The sequence below is a fragment of the Elaeis guineensis genome, chromosome 5 (genome assembly GCF_000442705.2).
Source record: "Elaeis guineensis isolate ETL-2024a chromosome 5, EG11, whole genome shotgun sequence".
In the NCBI taxonomy this organism is placed as follows: domain Eukaryota; kingdom Viridiplantae; phylum Streptophyta; class Magnoliopsida; order Arecales; family Arecaceae; genus Elaeis; species Elaeis guineensis.
This window is the reverse complement of record NC_025997.2, coordinates 38,844,220-38,867,704: the sequence shown is the minus strand read 5'-3', so window position 1 is coordinate 38,867,704 and position 23,485 is coordinate 38,844,220. Positions and strand designations below refer to the sequence as shown.

The window sequence follows — 23,485 nt, the reverse complement described above, 5'->3', positions numbered from 1 at the left end:
GAGTTGACTCTCTATTCATTTAATCAAGAAACAAGCCATGAGAATCTTGCAAAAATGATAATTCTACAAGAGATGCCATTTACAATAACTAAACATTTAGCTTTTTTTAGATATTTGTTAGAAATCTTAGATCTAAATTTCATATTGTTTGAAGAATAACATTGGCATATGATTGTTTTAAAATATATAAAAAGAAAAAAAAAGATTACATGAGTTATTTAAAGTAAATTATGGAAGAATTAGCTTAACATCTGACATATGGACATCAAATCAGATATTGGGATATATGTATCTCATTGCACATTATATCACTAATGATTAGAAATTTGAAAAGCATATTGTTGACTTTAAGATGGTAACTTCACCGCATACAAGCTTAGTCAATAGTGATTGTATTGCAAGGTATATTTTTTCTTAGAATATTGAAAGAAGTTTGGGTCTAATCATCCTTGACAATCTGCCAGTAAATACAGTTGTGGCCAAGAAACTTCAAAGATGATAAGTGGTGTATTTTTGTATTTATTGTAGGTATTTTTGATAATTTATGATACTAACATCTTCTTAAAAATCTAATTTTATGAATAAATTAGATTTTCTTACAAAAATAAATAATTTTAAAAAATATAAAATTAGAGCATATTTATGAAAAGTAGATGTTAATTCAATTAGAAAATTTAAGCACCAAAATGATGAGAAATTTTTTAAAAATTTAATGTATATTTTTTTTTCTATTTTTCAGACAAAAAATCAGAGCAAAAATAAAGCCAAAATATCCTAAAAAATAAAAAATATTATCTTCGATGCACGGTGGACCGGTCGCTCGGTCCACAGAGCCAGAGGCGCGGTCCATAAGAAACTTCACACGGTGCACAAGCATGGCTCACAGTGAGAGAGGAGTTTTTACGCGATCCGACGGTCCAGAAGCGATCCATCAAGAGATCGGACGGCTGAGGACGTTCCCGACTTTGAATAGGCAATCTTTTGCGCGATCCGACGGTCAGAACTTCATCAAAATCCAGATCAGATGGCTGAGAATGAATCTGACTGAGAGAAGAATTACAACTATGGATTTTGATCAGATCTGGACGGTCCGAAGCTGATCCGACGGTCAGGAATATTTCTACGGGGATTAATATGATTTCTAAGGGTTTTAGGACTCCTTTTCTTACCAAAAAATTATGAAAAATTCATCTATAAATAAAGAGTCTGGGATTAAGCTTTGAGAGTAAAAAAATTATATAAAAAATGAGAAAAAAAATAAAAAAAATAAAATAGCTTTAGAAACCCAAAGAAAAGAAAGAGAAAAGCCAGCTCGCTCTATGGAGTACGATGGAAGATGGAGAGGTCATCAACCATCTTTCTGACGAGGCTGAGCTGATCAACTTCAGATCTTTGTTACAGTTTTATTTTTATTTTATTATTATTTTTAAATTTTTTACACTTAAATTTTAATTTTAATTAATACAAAATTTTTTTTCTTACACTTTAAATTTCTGTCTTTTATTTTTCGCAAGTAGATGCTAGGATCTAGTTAGTAGATCTTAGTACCTAATTTATTTTATGCTTTTTAAATTCTTATTATTTATTTTTATTATAAGTAGATGCTAGGATCTAGTTAGTAGATCTTAGTATCTGATTTATTTTTCACACTTTTAATTTTTATTTTTTGACTTAAATTATTTTCTCTAAAATTTTATTTTTTTTACAAAATCAAAAATTTCAAATCAAAATCTTGCCTTCTCTGTAGATTCGACCCGACTCACTACTTTCTATATATTTTTAATTTTTATTGAAGTCGAAGTTTGATTGATAATCACGGTGTCCTAATGATAATATCTTGATCGTATCAATTTTTTGGCACTGTTATCGGGAAAGGTATCAATTTTAATGTTTGATTTCTTTGATTTTCTTGTAAATATAGCTTACTAATTTTTTTAATTTTTTTTATAAAAAAAAAATTCAAAAAAAAGAGATAGAATATTTTCAATTTTGCTTGGTGAGATCAATCCTAACCCTAACTCTAACTATTTTTTTAGTATTAAAATTGTATTTTTTTTAAATTAACCTAAAATTTATCCACATAAATCTAATAAAAATTGCATGACAAGAGTAAAAACTTAATTGTTAGAAGCATTCATCATCTTAGATTTTTTTTTTGTGATCACTGGAGACAAGGTAAGCTTTCAAGTTTAATTAATTTCGTATATCTAATTTAGTTGCATAGAACCCCTTGTTTGAAATTGGTTGTGCATATTCATCTCAAATCAATTTAAGGGCAACACCCATAACAAGATAAGGTAGGGATCTCATCACCCATTTTTAGCTCAAAAACAACCAACCAGCATCCCGCATTAATCCAAACCTAACTAAAATCAAGTAGACGTTGACCCTTAAGATCAATTAAGTTCATTTGGAGTATTGTGGTCAAGTATAAAGTAAGTTTGGACTCACCCTTAAAATTAGTGTCTAAGGCTAAAGGTTACAAAGGCTCTGCCTAAGTGGATTCATGGTTATTTAATTGATTTCGTTAGCTTATCTGGCCAATCCAATTGGTGTCTAAGGCAAGCAACAGGAGGACCCCCACGACCTCACCTCTTACCTGGCTAGTTGAAGGAAGTGAGAATAAACCCAATTTGTATCTAGACTAAGCCACTCTACATCAAACTGTTAGGTTTAAGAAATCTATAGGTGTCTAGGTTTAATTGTTTGCTAACTTGATTGCAATTAACACTTAACCATAACTAATTCTTCTCATCTTATGTCTTTAGGTCTAAGACTTTTCTTAAGGATCTCACCTTTAAAACTTTTCTCTTTCTTTCTTTTCTCTTTTTTTTCTCCTCCTTCTTCTTAAAAAAAAAAATAAAAAAAATAACAACACACATATTAGGGTTTGCACTAATACATGCACGGTATAATTTTTTCTGACCTAGTTGAATCTAATCCTGAAATTGAATGACCGATCCATGCTAAATATAATAATCAAATGGCTAAAAATTCTAAGAACCACCTAGACAGATGAAAGAATATTTTATTCCTTCACCTATAACCCATCGATGTTTTCATCATTCTATGGGATCAAATATTTTGACTTTAGTCCTGAGGTCGATTTGAACTTGCTAGCCCAAAAATTAGATAAAGTTGACCTTCTTATAGATAAATGCCTAGCTCTAGGTCAACAATCTCCTGCACAATATACACCACCTTCCAATTATCAGCAGATTTGTTCTATCTATGCTAGCCCAGCCCATCATGTTAGTGAATGTCCTACGGCTGCACAGTTTTCACCTTTCATCCAAGAACAAGTTCAAACTGCTCAAGGTTACTTTAATCTTATCAATGACCCATTCTTAAATGCATATAATCAAGATTGGAGGAACCATCCTAATTTTTCTTGGAGACCCCAATAGACTCAGGCTCAGACCCAATTTTTTTTTATGTAGAACTATCAGAATAGACCCCAATACTAAAATTATGCCTATAATAATGGTCAGCTTAGTCAGCCTACTCAACCATCCTATTACAATCAGCCATCATACCCACCTTCTCAATAGATTGATCTAGCCGATGATAGATTGAACCAACTTCAATAAATGATCATGACCCAACAGCAATCCCTCACTAGGCTAGAAGTACAAATAAGTTAATTAGCTGAATCTTCTATGAGGAGAGAACTAGATCAATTACCAAACAAACCAATACCAAAATTTGAAAATGACCCACCCATTCACCAATCACCTGGACCTAGTCAACAATCCAATGTCCCACCTAAGAATCTTCAATTTGAAAATGACAAAGTAATCTTTGAGCTTAAAAGTGATAGGATTCTTAGGGACTCATATCAAGTCCAAGTGAGTGAGGCTAGTACTGATGCTAGCCAAAAAAAAAATTTAGAAGAGAAGATTAGTACTGAGACTAGCCCAATAGAAGAACCTGAGCCCAGTACTGATATTGATCTAAGTGATAAAGAGAAGAGAATGGATAAGTTACCCAAGATATATTCATCAAAAGTTCCATTCCCTTCAGCCCCAGAAGTCGGTTCTTCCACTTTAAAATCACCTCCTCCAGAACTGAAATTGTCCTTGGTCACATTTGAGTATACATGTTTAAAATCAACTGACACCCTTTCAGCACCCATTACTTCAAACTCAACTCCTAACCTAAAAACTCAATTCATGAGTATTTTAGAAGAACAAATAAGAGAAATTCTCGATAAACAAGGGTCTGTGAATGGGTTTGTGAATTATCTTTTTAAAATTAAAAATAAAGATGTGAACTACTTTCTGAAGATTGATAATAAAATATTAAAATTTATTATAGACTATCTTTCTGAGATTGGTAATCCAAAACTATTGAAATTTGTCAATCTAATATTCGATATGGGATAGATGAGAAAATCAGCATGATCTGGCTGAAGATGGTAAACTTAGCACTTTCTGGGAGGCAACCCAACTTTTACTTTTTATTTTCTTTTATATTTTATTTAGGTTAATTGAGTCTTGCTTAGTATCTTTTGTAGGGATTTGAAGACAATATTGACTAAGTTGGGGGGAGAACCAATTTTGAAAAGACTTCTGAATCAAGTGACATCTCTCTTTTTCTTTCTCTTTGCATGTACCCTTCATTTTTCCTACTCTATTGAGGACAATATCGATTAAGTTGGGGGGGAGAATAATAAAAATTTTTAAAATTTTAAAGTCCTCAAGTAAGTTAGTATTTAGTATTTAAGCATCTGATTATACTTAAAAATCAAGTTAAATCAAGCATTTTAAAAGAAAATTGATGCACAGACTAGAGAGTTTGTAAGATATTGAGAGATCAAGTATTAAGAAAACTCAATAAAGAGTTAAGCTTAGAACTTAAACAGTTTTCTTTGAGTATTTCTAAATTTTTTTACCAGCATCAAAGAAGAGTTAACTTCTTATGCGCTTGTGTAAAGTAACTATATGTTTCTTCATATATTTAAAAAAAAATTTTCAAGTACTTCATGTCGAGTAACCGGACCTCTTTGCCTAAACAAGCATTAAGTTTCATGTCAAAAGGTATGAAGGGCAAAAAAATTTTATTGTAAAGCTAGTTTTAACTAATAGTCTGTTTGATTCGAGCAAGTAGGTCCGAGGGATATTCTATATCTGGTGCTCTAAAGTCATCTGGTTTGAGAGTCATTGGCTGAAAACTCGCTACATGGATCAAACAGAAAGCTTAAGGGGTTAAGACATTCAATAGTGATATAACATTAAAAAAAAAAAATAAATAAAGAACAGAAGTAATAATATACTTGTCCATATGAAGGTGAATGATTTGGAGATAAAGGTAGGAATAATTTGAAAAAGTTTAGAAAAAATTTAGTGTTCTTAGTTTAACTTTCACATTGATTAGTATTAATGCTTCTATGACATACCTCACTCACGCTCTACTGAATATCAATGATTTTTTAAAAATTATTTGATGAAATTTAAAATTTTAAATTAAACGATACTTAATTCTAAATTCTTTCTTTACTCGAGGATGAGCAAAGTTCAAGTTGAGGAGTGTGATAAGTGATGTATTTTTATATTTATTATAGGTATTTTTGATAATTTATGGTACTAACATCTTCTTAAAAACTTAATTTCATGAATAAATTAGATTTTCTTATAAAAATAAATAATTTTAAAAAAAATATAAAATTAGAGCATATTTATGAAAAGTAGATATTAATTCAATTGAGCAATTTTAGCATCAAAATGATGAAAAATTTTTTAAAAATTTAATACATATATTTTTTTTATTTTTCAGATAAAAAATCAGAGCAAAAATCAAGCCAAAATATCCTAAAAAATAAAACATATTACCTTCGGTGCATGGTTGACCGGTCGCTCAGTCCACAGAGCTAGGGGCACGGTCCACAGAAAATTTCACGCAGTCCACAGGCGTGGCTCACAGCAAGAGAGGGGTTTTTACACGATCCGACGCCCAAGAGCGATCCATCAAGTGATCGGATGGCTGAGGACATTCCCGACTTTGAATAGGCGATCTTTTGCATGATCCGACGGTCAGAACTTCATCAAAACCCAGATCGAATGGTTGAGAATGAATCCAACTGAGAGAAGGATTAAAACTATGGATTTTGATCTGATCTGGGTGGTCCGAAGCTGATCCGATGGTCAGAAATATTTCTAAGGAGATTAATATGATTTCTAAAAGTTTTAGGACTCTTTTTCCTATCAAAAAATTATAAAAAAATTATTTATAAATAGGAGGTCTGGGAATAAGCTTTGGAAGTAGAAAAATTAAGTAGAAAGTAAAAAAAATAAAAAAATAAAATAGCTTTAGGGATCCAAAAAAAAGAAAGAGAGAAGTCAGTTCGCTCTATGGAGTACGATGAAAGACAGAGAGATCATCAACCATCTTTTCGATGAGATTGAGCTGATCAACTTCAGATCTTTATTATAGTTTTATTTTTATTTTATTTTATTATTTTTTTAAATTTCTTATACTTGAATTTTAATTTCAATTAATCCAAAATTTATTTTCTTATACTTTAAATTTTTATCTTTTATTTTTTACAAGTAGATGCTAGGATCTAGTTAGTAGATTTTAGTACTCAATTTATTTTATACTTTTTAAATTTTTATTATTTATTTTTATGGCAAGTAGATGCTAGGATCTAGTTAGTAGATCTTAGTATCCGATTTATTTTTCATACTTTTAATTTTTATTTTCTGACTTAAATTACTTTATCTAAAATTTTATTTTTTTTGTAAAATCAAAGATTTCAAATCAAAATCCTGCTTTCTCTGTGGATTCGATCCGATTCACTACTTTTTATGTATTTTTAATTTTTATTGAAGTTAGAATTTGGTTGATAATTACGGTATCTAATGACAACATCTTGATCGTATCAAAAGATAATTTAGAAGAGATTTACTTTTAGATGGCATGTCCTTTCATGTACATCGCTATGCACATATTCTTAATTTGATTGTGAAGATGGGTTGAAAGCAGTAGAGGTTGCTATTGATAGGATTTGAGAGGTTATTAAATTTATAAAGTCATCTCAAGTAAGATTGAAGATATTTATGAAAATTTTCAAACAATTAAAGATGAATGGTGAGAAAAAGATATGCATAGATGTACTAACTCTTTGCAATTCTATGTATTTCATGTTAAATGATGCTATATAATTTAAGGATGTATTTATACAACTTGAGGTTTGGGATTCTAATTTTGAAAATATGTCGACTGAGGAAGATTGGTCTTAAGGCATTATTATTTATAACTTTTTAAAGATTTTTCATCATATAACTAAAATTTTTTACCAATAAAAAATACAACTAAAAATGTAGTTGTGATGATGATGGAGTTTAAATGCTCCTACTTCAACAATCTTGGAGTTCTATTGTAGTTATGATGACGATCGCCTTAAAAATATAAGAGAAATTTTACAAGTATTGAAAAGATTGCTCTCACACTCTTATCGTAAGGATTGTTCTTGATTCAAGACATAAGATGAAGTTTATTAAGTATTACTTTCAAAAAATCTATAGTAATAGTGATCATGCTTCTATTGAGATCAATAAGGTGTGTGATGTTATTCAAAGTCTTTGTGATCATTACATAATTTTATATGGTGCATATAGCTCTCATGTTCAAGTGGGGGAGATAGTGTCTACATCTTAAAGTAGAGGAGATGAGAGTTTTTTTATGCAAGATTATGAAGAATTTATCCAAGAAAAAGAAATTGCCCAACCATCCAAGTTAGAATTAGAGATCTATTTAGAAGAGAGATCTTTTATGATCTCTAATTTGTATATCTGTATTAAAATATAACCCAATATTGTTAATAAAATAACTTGCAATATATTTTATTTTTTAAATTGGTTCATCCTTTAGGGGATCAGAATTTTGATATTTTAGACTATTAGAAAATCAATGAATCAAAATATTCAATATTATCTAGGATGATTCATGATATATTAACAACTAGTTTTGAGCCCGCACATTGTGCATGGGTTCTAGGTCATATAATGGATCAGTTTTTTAAATAAATTATTTATGAATAGTAAACTAATGTCCATTCAAATTTTTGGTGTCCATCCATATTCTCAACTGCATAAATGAGTGGATTTTAATTGCAAGAGTGCAATAATATCATACTTTAAGAATATCATTTAATTTACATAAGTGGACTTCAATTCAGTCCTTTAATAACATAATGCTTTAATTCAATGCTCCTGATATGGTATAGACCTTGATATGCATGCAAAATTGGTTTCGAGATCCTTGTCTCATGTTGGAGGTTCAATTTTTAGACCTTTTATAAACTTTATCATATATTAGTGTATTAAAAATTTTTAATTTCATAATTTTTTTCGGATATAGATTGCTGACCTTCTCATTCCGAACTATAAGATTGAAAATTATGAAATGGCTATTATTATTGATACTATCGATTAGCTTATGCTAGTAACAATCATTTTCATTATTATGTTTACATTATTAATTTTTATCTTAAACGTTCTTAGTAATGTAACTATTTAGTAATGTAACTTTTTACTTTTTTTTCTTAGAATATTATTTGATATCTTATTTGCCTTACAGTTCTTTTAGAGATATAGAATTTGCATTGTATTTTGTGATCAATCTTTTATGATTATGATAGAAGGTAAGAAAACTTGCAATGAATGAGTAATTATTTTAGAATTTCATTTAGCTTCTAATTTTGGCTAACTACATAGGAAGCCATGAAGGCTTTGGCTTATTATACTACAGATAGGTATTTTTGTTGATCTGTTGTATAATTTTACTATACTTGAAATTTCAAATACTCTATATAAGAAAAAAGGAAGTTGGATCTTTGTGTAATGATAACCTTCATAGTAAAAATTCTTATCTCTATTTATTAAAATCAGCAATTTCATCTATTGCGCATCTTAACATGCGCATCCCACCATATTAAACTAGTTCATTTTCCCTTGACATACTTTTGCCTATTTTACAACCCCAGTAATTAATGACATTAATTTTGTTAATGCACAGACTACAGTCAGAGTAGAACATTAGCCTAGTCAAATCACAAAAGCAGATTATAGTCATTTCAGGAAGCACCAAGGTTAAAGGGTGGAACTATTTTGCTATAGATATTTTCATGGAGTGTATCTAGTTTAGCGACTTTGATAAAAAATATAAGTTAGGTATGTTGTTATATTTGAACTTTGTAATCATAACAATATCCATATCACGTCCTAAATTTGGGACATAACATGGCCATGCTATCAAGAGGTGAGCCACGATAACATGAAGGCAACATTCATTATTTTAAATAGAATAAAAGATGAATCATAATTGAAAAGGAATAAAGATGTTCAATTCAAATCATTAATTAAATCAAGACTGGTTCAGAGCATCTAAATCCTAAATCAAATACCAAATCCATATCTTAAAATTTATAAATAATTAACTATAAGTCTATGACCATCCAATAAACTAAATCTAGTAATAAAATTTTCAAGTTTGCCATGAAGACCTCCAAGTCTTGATCCTTCAATGTTTCTAGTAGCCTTATTCCTTCGAAAAAAGTAAAAAAGATATGAGCTATGCTAGTTCAGTAAATAAAATCTATACTTTCTTATCGAATCAGACATAAATTTTTCTATCATAATATAATATTAAAAAAATAATAAATAATATAAAATAAAATATTTTATAAAATATATAATAAAATAAATCATAAACCAGTCATGCATGCACAAATCATGAATATTTCATAGTTTTGTAAGTCATTGTTGTCTTATGTTCATATCATGGTTCAAAGCATTACTCTCATATATTCGTTCTACAGTCACTTTATACCCATTACAGGATCAGTATTCTTAATCAATAGAGTTCTTATTTCATATGTCAATTTTATACCTACTGATAAGACTTGTGTTCATATGGATGTTAGTTTTAGATATCGATTTTGGATTCATTCATAGCTATTTAAGAATATTTGAAATCTATACCATTTTTTTTAAAACGTACATATACATAGATGAAACAAATAATAAAATTCATACTTCATAAATATGCTTTTTTCATAAAATATATTAATAGATTCATTGGTTATAATAAAATATATTTTTTTATTTCACATATGTTGATCTTTTATTTTATGAAAAATATGATTTCATTAGCAATGGATCATTTGTATGAAAAATATGATAATTTAAAATTAAATAAGGAGCATAAGATTCACTTATTTTGTTTATTCTAAATTTTTAGACTTCATTGAAAGAATCAGATAATTCTATTTAAAATATCAAAAATATAATTTTTGTTCGATGAATTTAATAGAATTAAATTCTAAGAAAAGAGGACTATTGATCGGATGGTCAGTTCGATGGGCTGTCTGAGCACTGAGGTAATTCAGGGCCTTCTAATCGAGGATCAGATCTAAGTGACTTGATCAAAAGATTGTGAAGCATAGATTAGATCAAAGTCAAGATCGATCAACAAGGTTCATCAATAGTGGGCTTCAAAGATACTCCACATAGATAGGGTGGGGTTGACATACTGCACAGTTATCGAAGCAATTTTGGATCTCTTTAAAAAGATCATCTCAAGTTCATATTGGGGTCCATGGATCAAATAGAGAGAAAAAGAGGGAGTAGCAAGAGAAATCCTAGAAAGAAAGAGAGAAAGACATAAGAGAGAGAACCCTTCTCTTTTTCTTTTTGTTTCTTTTCTTCTCTTCTTCTTCTTCCTTTTTTCTTCTTCCTTCTTTGGTCGAGTAGGGGAAGAAGGTGGGTGGTGGCAAATAGCTGGAGGACCAGTGGTAGGTGGTGGGGTGTCGCCGATGATGGACAGCAGTAATGGGCAGTTGGCGGTAGTGACTAGCTGGAAAGAAAATCATAGAAAATAAAAAATATGAAATACAAGTATTTGCCACTACCCGTCTGTAAAGGGTATGGACCATGTAGGCTAGATTAATACCTCAAAAAAATAAAAAATATGAAATACAAGTATAATTTTATTATATAAAAATTAAATATAAAAAATAAAAATCTATTTACAAGCTTCATCATCTTCTCAGGTTGAAGTAATTTAGACACGCATCGAGATCTACAATGCTTCCTCCTTATTTTTTTAAACAAGAGCTAAAAATAAATATTGAAGACTGCTGCTGCTTTTCTCTGCTACCCACTCCCTCTGTTTTTCACTTTTTGCTCACTGTCTGGATGCCCTTTTCTTTGTTCTTGTAGGTCCCTTTTTATAGAGCCTTAGTGTCTCTTATCTTGGCAAGCTATGGACTCTTGATCCATCTCAAATTCGCATCTCAGGTGTATTTAAATCGAGTCCCAAGTGTTCTAGGCAAACAAGACAGTTTCTGACCATTGGATTGAAATCGAACAGTCCAAATCTTGCCAAAAACAACCTTAAATCAATCAAAAAACCATATCAGCCATCGGATCAAGCTGGATCTTCCTTCTGAACTGTCGGATCATGAAAATCAGAGCTCTAGTTCAATCCTCCCAGCTGGCAATGAGTTCCACCATTCGATCGTGCATAAGAGTGCTTTAGGCCATTGGATCGCGCCAAACCAAAGGGCCACCACCACTGTATATGGGAACGCTTGCTGCTTGTCGTCCGATTGTGTGTTCCTCACCACCTTAGCCGTTCGATGGTGCAATTCCAACCTGCCTCTCCCATGCACTGCGATAAAGACCGCGATCTACTATTTTGTGGACTGTGCCTTGTAGCTGTGGACTGAGTGGCCGGTCCATTATGGACTGAACACTATTTGGGCTTCAATTGTGGGCCGATTTTGCTTAATTTTGGACCTAATTTATTCCCAAGTTGAGTCATTTTAACCTATGAATCGGGCTCTTGGCATTGACGATCATGTTTCCTGCAAAATACAAGCCAAAGTATCAATTCTTAAAGAATAAAAATTAATTAATATATATTTTGATGCTTTTAGTGGGATAATTATTATACTTATCATACCCTCCAACTTGAGCTTTGCTCGTCCTCGAGTAAAGAAAGGAATGTGTTAAGTACTATTTAGCTTAGAGTTTCGAGTTTTATCAGATAATTTTTTAAAAAAAGATCATTGATGTTTAGTAGAGTATGAGTGAGGTAGGTCATTAGGATATTAGTATTAATCAATGTAGAAGTTAAGTCAAGAACATTAAACTTTTTTCGAATATTTTCTAAATTATCCCTATCTTTATCTCTAAATCATCTACTTTCATATGGGCAAGTGTAGTATTACTTCTATCCTTTATTTATTGATTTTTTTCTCTTTTTTTTTAAATTTTTTTAATATTGTATCGCTATTGAGTGTCTTAACTCTTTAAGCTTTCTGTCTGACCCATGTAGCGAGTTTTCAACCAATAACTTCCAAATTAGTTGGCTTTAGGGTACTAGATATAAAATATCCCTCAGGCTTACTTGCTTGAATCAAACAGATTACGAGTTAAGACTAGCTTTACAATAAAACTTCTTTATCCTTCACATCTTTTGACGTGAAACTCAATACTTGCTTAGGCAAAGAGACCCAGTTACTCAGTGTTAAGTTTTTGAAAATTTTTTCTTTTTTTTATTTTTTATTTTTTTTATGAAGAAATATATAGTTATACTACACAAGCTCATAGAAAGTAAACTCTTCTTTGATATTAATAGAAAAAAATAAAAAATACTAAAAAAAAATTATTTCTATTCTAAACTTGACTATTCATTGAATTTTCTTAATACTAAATCTTTCGGTATCTCACAAACTCTGTAATCTGTCCATCAATTTTTTTTAAAAAAAAAATACTTGGTTTTACTCAAATCTATAACCTAATCAGGTACCTAAATGCTAAATACTAACTTATTTGAGAACTTTAATTTTTTTTTTTATTACCTTCTCCCTCCAACTTAATTTCTATTATCCTTAATGGAATAAGAAAAAATAAAATAGAGACAGATAAGTAAAACAAAGAGAGATACGATCTGGACTAAATATACTCATTCATTGATAGGTGCTTCCATACAGAGTGATCCATTATTCTTAAAAAAATAAAAATCATCAAAGCAAAGGATTAGAGAAAATAAAAAAATTAGATTGCCTTCCAAAAAGTGCTAAGTTTCAAATCTTCAGTCGGACTAAATCTGTGATATAGAATCAGTCAGTATAAATAGGCTCATGGATAATCATGGCCTCCTCCTTAACTTCAGTAGACAACTTCAAGAATGGTTTCAATCATTGTCCATTTACTTTAAAAGTAGCACCATTACTTGAGTTTTTAATCTCTACAACCCCATGAGAGAAAACTTCTTTTACTATATAGGGTCCTATCCATCTAGACCTAAGTTTTTCAAAAAATATATGTAGCCTAAAGTTATACAAAAAAACTTTTTGATTAGATAAAAATGATTTTCTAAGAATTACTCGATCATAAAATATCTTAGTTTGTTCTTTGTATATCTTAGCATTTTTGTATGTTTCATTCTTGATTTCCTCAAGTTCATCAATTTGTAGCTTCCTATGTTGCCCAGTTTCATCTAGATCCATGTTCAAATTTTTGATGGCCCACATAGCCCTATGTTTTAGCTCTACTAGCAAGTGCTATACTTTTCTGAACACAAGCCTATAAGAAGATATTTCTAAGTTGATTTTGGAAGCTGTGCGATATGCCCAAAGAGCATCTACTAACTTCAGTGACCAGTCTTTTTTATTGGTGCTCATAGTCTTCTCTAGGATTTGTTTGATTTAATGATTTGAAATCTCTACTTGCCCACTAGTCTGAGAGTGATAAGGTATGGCTAATTTATGGGTGATGTTGTATTTCTTTATCAGGGATGTAAAGGATCGATTATAAAAATGTGTTCTCTGATCACTTATAATGGCTCTAGAGATTCCAAAATGAAAGAGAATATTTTTTTAAAAAATTTGACAACAACTTTATTGTCATTGAATCGACATAACTGCTTCACCCATTTGGACACGTAATTAATAGCCATCAGGATATATTCATTTTCAAAAGAGTTTGGAAGTGGTCCCATGAAATCGATACTCTACACATCAAAATCTCAACAACTAAAATCGGATTTATTGGCATCATGTTTCTTTTTATGATCCACCCTACTTGTTGCACCTAGCGCAGCTTTTATAGTACTCATGTGCATTTTTAAAGAAATTGGACCAATAGAATCCATATTGAAAAACTTTTGCAGCAGTCTTTTTAGATCCAAAGTGGCCACCATAGGCTTGGTCGTGACAAAAGGATAGGATACTTTTGTTCTCATGGTTTGGGACACATCTTCTAATGATTTGATTAGGATATTGTTTAAATAGATATGGATCATCCCAAATAAAATACTTTACTTGGACAAAGAATTTGTGTTTGTCTTGAGTGGTTCAGTAAGAGAAAATCCTACCAGTGGCTAAGTAATTGATAATATCAATGTACCATAGTTCTTTGGTCACGGAAGGAAAAGACTCTTCTATTGATGGTTGATTAGAAAGTGCATCGATCAATTGGTATAGATGATCAGCCACTATATTTTTGGTTCCCTTCTTATCCCTGATTTCTAGGTTAAATTTTTGAAGAAGCAAAATCCATCAGATCAAGCATGCCTTGACATCTTTCTTTATCAAGAGATGTCTAATTGCTGAGTGATCAGTGTATACAACAACATGTGACCCAACCAAATAAGATCTAAATTTTTTGAGAGCAAAGACGATAGCCAAGAACTCTTTTTCAATGGTTGAGTAGTTAAACTGCATGTCATTAAGGGTCCTACTGGCATAGTAAATGACTCATGGCAGCTTATCAATTCTCTATCCTAAAATGACTCTGATGGCATGATCAGATGCATCACACATGAGTTTGAAGGATTGAGTCCAATCAGATGGATGAATGATGGGCATGGATATTAGTGCCTTTTTAAGATGCTTAAAAGACTCAAGGCACTCAGAAGTAAAGTCAAATTTAACGATTTGGCAAGAAGATTGGTCAGTGGTTGAGCTATCTTGCTAAAATTTTTGATAAACCTCCTATTACGAGTAATTTGGAATGGACCGATGATGTATAAAGATTCAAGCCCATTATGACCCATCGGATCTATATCAGCACCTTTCAAGTGGCCTAATTGTTGTGGTTTGTCTGACCTCTGGTGGGCAAATGTCTGCCCTGACCCTTGGTCAGAGGCTATTGTTTGCGATCTCTTGTCAGCATGTTCTTGATCCGAATCCTAAATGAAAAAAGTTTAATCCGACCGTTGGTCAGAAAACTATTAGTTCGAACTCCTAGTCGGCATGCTATACTCTTTGATCTCTCCTCGAAAGTAGATTGATCAGGCTCAGGTTCAAAAGGCAGGCACCAACTGGCTATAGCTGTCAATACCATCTAGCCATAGCTGTCAATACCATCTGGCCATAACTGTCAATACTATCTGGGTATAACCATCTGATCCTAAGAATCTTTCAAGTATAACCTCTTGATTATGAGAATCACAATCAAATAACCATACCAGATTCGATCAGCCTATTTACCAAAAGTGCTTACACAACCGTCTCCTCTATAAATACTTAAACCCTGAGGATCCAGATAATTAGTCCATCTCAGAAAGTTAAAACTCTGCTTTTCTATTTGTGCGCTCTGATTTGAGCATCGAAGGATCCTCGTCGGAGCACAATCCTCCAGTTTGGACTTTTTTGCAGGTTGCTCTAGTGCTGCACTTCTTAATTTTCTGGCATTAACCAGAAACAAGCCGTAACAGATAAAGGAAGGGCCAAATCTCAAGTCCTATAGAAGGAAGCAGATAAGTCAAAAACTCTAAAAGATGGCTCAACGTAGGACTTCCTCCCAACGAACCAACACCTCCACCTCCCGACAGGTGCAGAATGAAATAAATCACTCTGCTCCTGTACCTCCAGTGACAGTGAAAGTTCCTGTGCTGGTGTAGCAACCCATGGTGGTGATCGTGGAGCAATTCCACCTACTTTTTCAATAGGTGCAACAACTCATGGCTGTTGTTTAGGCAGTGATCCAGTCTCCGTCGGCACCACAGTCGATGAATCAAACCCAACTCCTTCCGCCCCAGCGACTGGCGACGGGTCATACTCAAGAGCCAAGGAGATGGCGGTCTTCGAGTCCTCAGTTGGGGCATGATTCAACCCCCAACCGACGATCTCCTCCACACTTTGAAGTGCATACCAACCAAAATATAAAAGTTGAGTGAAGACTTCAAGAAATAGACCAGAAGATCCAGCAGATTTGTAACAATCCGTTAGCACCATCCGACGGGTTCAATTCTGAACTACCTTTCGTGGCGAGCATCTTTCAAGAACCTATCCCACCAAACTTTAAGATTCTTTAGCTGGAGAGCTACGACAGGACCACAGATCCCGCCAATCATGTCAACAGCTTTCAAGCAGTTATGCTCCTTCAGAAAGCCTCCGATGCTATCCTATGCCCAGCTTTTCCCTCCACTTTGAAGGGGGCAGCCCAACATTGGTACTCTAGTCTGAAGTCGGCTTCTATTCACTCTTTCTGACAGTTGATCCAAGCCTTTGCTATCCATTTTATCATCAATCGGCGACAACAGAAGCACTCGAACTACCTTCAGACCATCAAATAGAAGGAAGGTGAGTCCATTTGATCTTACGTAGCTCGATTCAATAGAGTTATGTTGGAAATCCATAATCTAGATCACTCGATCGCAATATCTATCTTGAAGGATGGATTGTTGATGGACGACTTCAAAAAGTCACTGTTGAAGACCTTTCCTTGGGATTTTTTGAAAATACTGGCTCAGACAGAGAAATACGCTCAATTGAAAGATTCTCTGGTGGAAAAAATCATCCGAATAACCCCAACTGTGGAGAATCAAGAGTAGAGTGGGGCTTGCTTGGCCAAGCGAAATGGTGGAAATCGTTGCCATTCAAGATCCCTGTCGAGGAGAAGGAATATTTTGTCAAGGAGGAATCATTCACCTCCAAGGTGATTTGATGATCTCACTCCTTTGAATACTTTTAGGAGAGAGATTCTAATGGAGGTGCAAGCTGAGTTGCCTCCACCTCCTAAGATGTGGACAAATCTAGGGCACCACGATCCAGATAAGTATTGCCTCTATCATCGTTGCCACGGTCACGATACTGAAGATTGTTACCAACTCAAAGAAAAAATTAAGCGTTTGATCCGAGAGAGGAGACTGAATCGATTCATCCGAAGATAAGGTCCTCCACATCGGTATCCTCCAAGAGTCGAGTAGCAGCCACAGAGACATCCCGTGCTTCAGCAGTGCCAGCGCCAGCCCTCTCAGCCTCAACCTCAACTAGCATCAGGATAACTACGGGTGGAGAGGCAAGCGGTAGTAGAAGATCGACCCCTACAGGGTGAAATTCATATGATAATTGGGGGGTCATCTGGATCGATGGAGCTGCATGTGGTGAAGAGGCCTCGGCTTGAGAAGCCAATGATCTTCACCGAACAAGATGCTAAAAGTGTAAAAATTTCGCATAATGATGCAATGGTTATTACTGCTAATATAGCTGACTACAATGTACACCATATTTTTATCGATAATAAAAGTTTTATCGATATTTTATACTTTGCTGCTTTCATTGCAATGGAGTTTGTTCCCGAACAGTTGAATAAATTCAGTACTCTGATCCAAGGTTTTTCTGAGAATTTGATAATTTCGGAGGGGACTATTAGACTGCCCCTTATCTTGGGAACCAAATCCAAGCAGGTGACCATCCATGTTGATTTTCTTGTGCTTTACCTACCGTCAGCCTACAATGCAATACTTGGTTGACCAAGTCTAGGATCATTGAAGGTAGTGGTGTCGAGCTACCACTTGATGATGAAGTTTTTGATGGAAGTTAGAGTGGGGCAAGTCCGAGGCAATCGACCATGATCTGATAGTGTTTTGCTGCTAAGCTGCAGGTGGAGGAACAGTCGATGGGATCCTAATCTGAACTCCCAATAGGTTTGGACGCTCGTGATGATCTAGCTAGGGAGCATGCTTGACTATTCGAGGATCTAGTAGAGATCCTTCTGAGGAAAGAAAATCTCCATCAAATTGTGAAAATCGGGTCATCCATAGATCAGGTAATCGAAGCTCGGCTAACTACTCTTTTGTAGAAAAATACAGACCTGTTTGTTTGGATGACAGTGGATATGCCTAGTATTGACCTAGAGGTGATGACTCATCACTTCAAAGTGGATCCGACCTTTCGTTTTATAAAGCAGAAGTGGAGAAGCTTTGCCCCAAAGCGTCAAAAAGTAATTACTGAGGAGGTGGACAAGCTGATCAAGGCCGATTTTATTCGAGAAGCAATGTATCTTGACTGGCTCGCTAATATGGTACTAGTCAAGAAGGTGAATGGGAAATAATGCATGTGCATTGACTTCACACTATAAAAAATCTAATTTTTTGCGATGAAATTTTAGCGATAAAATTTTTTTTCATCGCAAATAAGTATGTTTTTATGATGAAAAAATTTTTATTGTCAGAACTTAAGTATTTATGATGAAAAAAAATTTCATCATAAAAAATTGAATCTTTTATGATGAAATATTAATTTTCATTGCTAGAAGTAGATTTTTAACAATGAATTTTTTTTATAGCTAGAGTTTTTATTTCTTTATGATGAAATAAATTTTTCATCACCAAAATTTGGTTATTTATAATGAAATAAATTTTTCATCATCAAAAATTAATTATTTGCGATGAATAAAATTTTTGTTGCAAAAAATACTCTTTTGCGATAAAATTTTTTATTTTTGGTGATGAAATTTCATCGCTAAAGTATTTTTTGTTAAAAAAAAATTTTTTTAGGGCAAAATTTTGCCTCGAAACCCTTTACGCACACCGACGGCCTCCTCTGTGTTCATCTCTCTCTCGCTCTCTCATGTTGTCGAGCGCACCACCGACCGATCGATTAAAGCCCTCCCCGATCATCAGTCGATGTCATCCCTTTGTGCCACCGATCGATCGATTGAAGCCCTCCCTAGTCATCGTCCTCCCTCCATGCCACCACTGTAGGAATTTCAGTGTAGGGGTAAAACGATAATTTTAAAACTTTTCTAAAATTATAATTTTACAGTAAAAATTGTTAATTAATCTAATTAATTAATATATATTAACCTTACATAAAGATCTAAATATGATATATATAGCATGCATTTAAATTTAAAATTTTGAATTCTACAGTAAACGTTTTACTGTTATGTGTTCAGAAATACATTATCTTCGTGCAGATAGTCGATCGCTGCAGTCTGATCATCGTCAGAAAGGTCTGATCATTGCAATACAACCACACAGTATGTCTGGCCTCCATGGATCATCCACACAAAGCTTTCGATCTGATCGGCTCCTCATGAATGCTAGTTCGTTGTAGAACCCTTTCGACGGCTGATGCTGATTGAACTCTTTCGATCGATGTCTGTCAATTTTTTGGATGCTCTAGATTGTCAACAGAGATAGTAGAGAGGTTGTTGAAGCTCTTTATGAAGTTTGGTGGGCTCACAACACTCGTAGCTCACCTTCTCACTTCTCGAACCCTAGGTAGAAACCCTAGGGTACTCTCAGAAAAACCCTGCGCCCTTTCTCTCTTCTTTTCTTTTCTCTTCTTTTCTTTTCTTTTCTCACACACAGAGCCTTTCTCACGCCACCCTTTCTCTCTAGGATCAGATTGCACACACCCCACCTTCTCTCTCATTTTAAAACGGTGTAAGACCGCATCTTTTCAGTATTTTCACCGTGTGAGAGGATAAAGCTAGGTGGTTGCTCACTTGAATTCAAATCGAATTTGAATTCAAATACCAACCAACCTATCCTTATCCACTCAAGGTGTGAGAAGAGAAGGGGTGTGGGTTCTTTGTGCATGGAGAATTTATATGAGAAACTTTTTCTCGTGTAGAGAATGGGGCGCATAAAAGTATAAGGTGGCGCATGGATTAGTTGCCCATTCAAATTCAAACATTATTTGAATTTGAATGGCCAACCAACCTTTTCATTATCCACTCAAAATGGTGCACAAAGGAGGGATGTGGGAAGGTTTTTGCATGGGAGAAAATTTACGAGAACTTGTTTCTCGTGAATTCAAATAGGCGCAGGTGAGGTGAGGTGGCGCAGGGAGATAAGTTAAGGTGGTTTCAAATATTAAATCAACCTAATTGAACCAACCTTATTAAAATAGATTAGGTACAATTAGACTAAATTAAACCCAACACAATTAGGCTTAATTAGACTCAATAAAATTCTAATCAAATAAAAAATTGACTAAACCCAATCCTTGATCATATCAGGGATCAAACCACCTTGGCGATTAGGTCAACTCTTAACCTAATCAGGTCAAATCCAACTGAATCCAATTCAATTGGACTTGATCCAAAAATAATTACTTAATCAAATTGAGTTAATTAGCAATCAAATTACTAATAAAATCTCTCATAAATACTGACTCCAAATCCGATGGGCAATCGGGCATCAAAGTCCATCGATATGAAATCTTGATCGAAGAGTCCCAAACCAGTGGGACTCTTGACCCCGGTACCCAAAATGAGTGGAACTCATGATTAGAGAATCTTGATTTTTGATCACAGAGTTTCAGACACATTGGACTCAGAGTCTCTGAGCATTAGGACTCTTGGTCGAAGAGTCCCAGTCCAGTGGGACTTTTCACCAGCCATCAGATCAGATAGGAACCTCTAATGTGTGTGACTCCGCAGGTTCGAACCTAAGCTGGTAGCACAGAAATCAATTTCTGTACTAATCGAAGTGACCATCTAACAATGGTACCCGACATTCGGATAGATCGAATAGTCGCAAACGTAACATTCAGAACCTACGCGAATATGGTTACTGTATAATTCATTCCTTTTGACCCCTGTGTATAGGACGACTCAGGATTAAACTGTCAATCCTGATTAGATCATCCGAATCGTGCTCAACTCAAACAGTCCTGTGACTCCTCACTAGGACTACCTTGGCCAAGGTTTTGCTAAATTGAAATACGACTGTACACAGCTCCTGAACTGGAGTGGTCAATCTCATCTTGACACACGCACCGACAAGTCAAGTACTTAACTACACCCAGCAGCCTTCCATCACTGAATTAGAAATTCAGGTTGTCCAGTGCTTAAGTGCACTGAGTTGCTTGCAAGTCACCGTGGCGGTCTCAGGTCGGAGGGACAGTTATACCCATATCCCATCGGAGCAAATCTTGACAGCAGAAAAAGCTCTGGAGTCGGTCACGTTCAGTGCAGATGTACCCTTACATCTCACCTGTATGCCATACCAGTGTCTTCACACTCTTTGGTTAAGAAGACAACCAACCCATATGGCAGACAATGACCTATGCTTGATAAATATTGTTGTCCTTGGTAATAATGTATTATTTGATCGCGAACAGGTTTAAGGACTAAACGACAAATCTTCCTTTGTTGAGTCTAAATAGTCCTAAGAACTTCACCACAACACAGGAGTTCATTAGAAGATGAAACAATTTGTGATAAAAAATACCAAAATAACTTTTATTTATTTGTAATTCATATACTAATACAAGAAAGAACACAACCGTCAATAAATTGACGATTGGCTTTGGGACACTATTCCCAACAACCACACCGATCGAATCGAGGCAGCCCTCATCGTCATCCTCCTTCTGCCATTGCCATCATCTTCCTCCCTGATTTCTCCCTCTCTCTCCATCACTTTCTCTCTCTCTCTCTCTCCCCCTGTCCCTCTCTTACGATTGTTGCTTCCCAAGGGCCACCACCATCGTCGTCGCTCCACCTCCACCATCTTCGTCGTTGCTTTGCCTCCACCTCCGCCATCGTCCCTTTTTGAAGTTCATCGGGCCGCGATCTCTTTCTTTATCTGAAGATCTCTCAGGTATGGCCCCTCTCTCTCTGGCTCTCTCTCTCTCACAATCCACCTGTTGGTCGCCGCACCACCATCACTGTCGCTGTTGCCGTCGCTGCATAGCCATCGACATCCGCTTCCATCTCGATACCCATCTCTCTCTCTCTCTCTGTGGGATTTATGGGGGAGTTGGAAGATCATCAGGGCATAATTTTTTTTAATTTTTATGATTGTCTGGCTGCAGAAATCTAAAACAATAATTTTGATAGTTTGTAGTGTTTTAAATTTTGTTCTCCTTTTTGTAATTGATTTTAGTCATTAGGCATGATTATTTGTTGGTCTACTCTTTATTTGAAGCATAGTTTAAGATCTTAAAATTATTTAAAAATAAAAATTATTATAATAATAATATATTAATCATAGCATAACAAATCTATAGACCTTAGAATTTTTGTTCAAGGATAGCATGCATGAACCAATATTTATTCTTTAATGAAAAAAATATTGGTGTTGTGCACACTATCCTTGAATTATCCTTGTGGATAGTTTGGGTGTATGAGTGAATTTTATATTGCATACCATGTGCGTCTATATCAGAGAGTTTTGTCTGTATTTTCGATCATATTCTTTGGGTATATAGCATAATTTGTGTTTGTGTATCTAAAAAACTGCATCGAAATGCTGCCGAAATTTTTTTGGTGTAGAAGACATATATAGCAATGTTAAATTCTTGTGTTCCTGAATGAGATAGGACCACCACCTTATAAGTAGGGGATATAAGGCGTTAGTTAACTATTATTACATAAGATCGACTATATAGTTTGCATCATAAATATGTAGGCATAGATCGTAGTTGGATGTCATTGCATGATAAGTTCTGTCCTGAGTATATTGTGGGTGTGACGTCTTTCATGAATGTGGCATCCAATCACATTAGAGAAGATAGGAAAGCTCATTATCCATGTCGTCGATGTAGAAATTTATTTTGATGTACCCTATCAGATATTCAGAATCATTTATACGAACACGATATAGATGTGACTTACAAGAGATAGACTTGTCATGGTGAAAATTTGCCGACTGGCTCGGGCATGTTGCCCAGAAGTTTCACAAATGCGTCGTTAGTAGGTGGATCACCCAATCATGAAAAGCAAACACTCGGTGCAGAAGATCGAGAAATTCTGGAGGATCTCCATCCGAATTTATTTGAAGCAAATGTAGAAGTGAGATCAAAACAACAGCATCCCATCCTAAGATAAGAAGTTGAGGAGAATAGTAACATGCCTGTGAATGATTGATTCGAGCATCTATTAAGAGATGCGCAAAGTGATGTTTATCCTGGTTGTAAGAAGTACTCTCTGTTGTCCACTGTAATAAAGTTATTATATATGAAGACACTTGGTAAGTGGTCAAACAACTTATTTAATTGATTGCTCAAATTTTTGAAGAACCTACCATCTGAGGGAGAGTTACTCTGTTGAGTCATTACGGAGCCAAAAAATTGTTGAAAGGACTCGGGTTGGGAGTTGATGACTTGAGCCTACACTGCGAAAAGATACATGCATGTTCGAATGATTCTGATAAGTGATATATTTTTATATTTATTGAAGATATTTTTGATAATTCATGGTGCTAACATCTTCTTAAAAACCAAATTTCA

The 23,485-nt window shown here is 34.2% G+C and overlaps 1 pseudogene; it reads left to right on the top strand.

Moving 5' to 3' along the window:
* Nucleotides 1–54: 54 nt before the first annotated feature.
* LOC140857991 (zinc finger BED domain-containing protein RICESLEEPER 2-like) lies at nucleotides 55–7,809 on the top strand (annotated as a pseudogene).
* The last annotated feature ends 15,676 nt before the right edge of the window (nucleotides 7,810–23,485 follow it).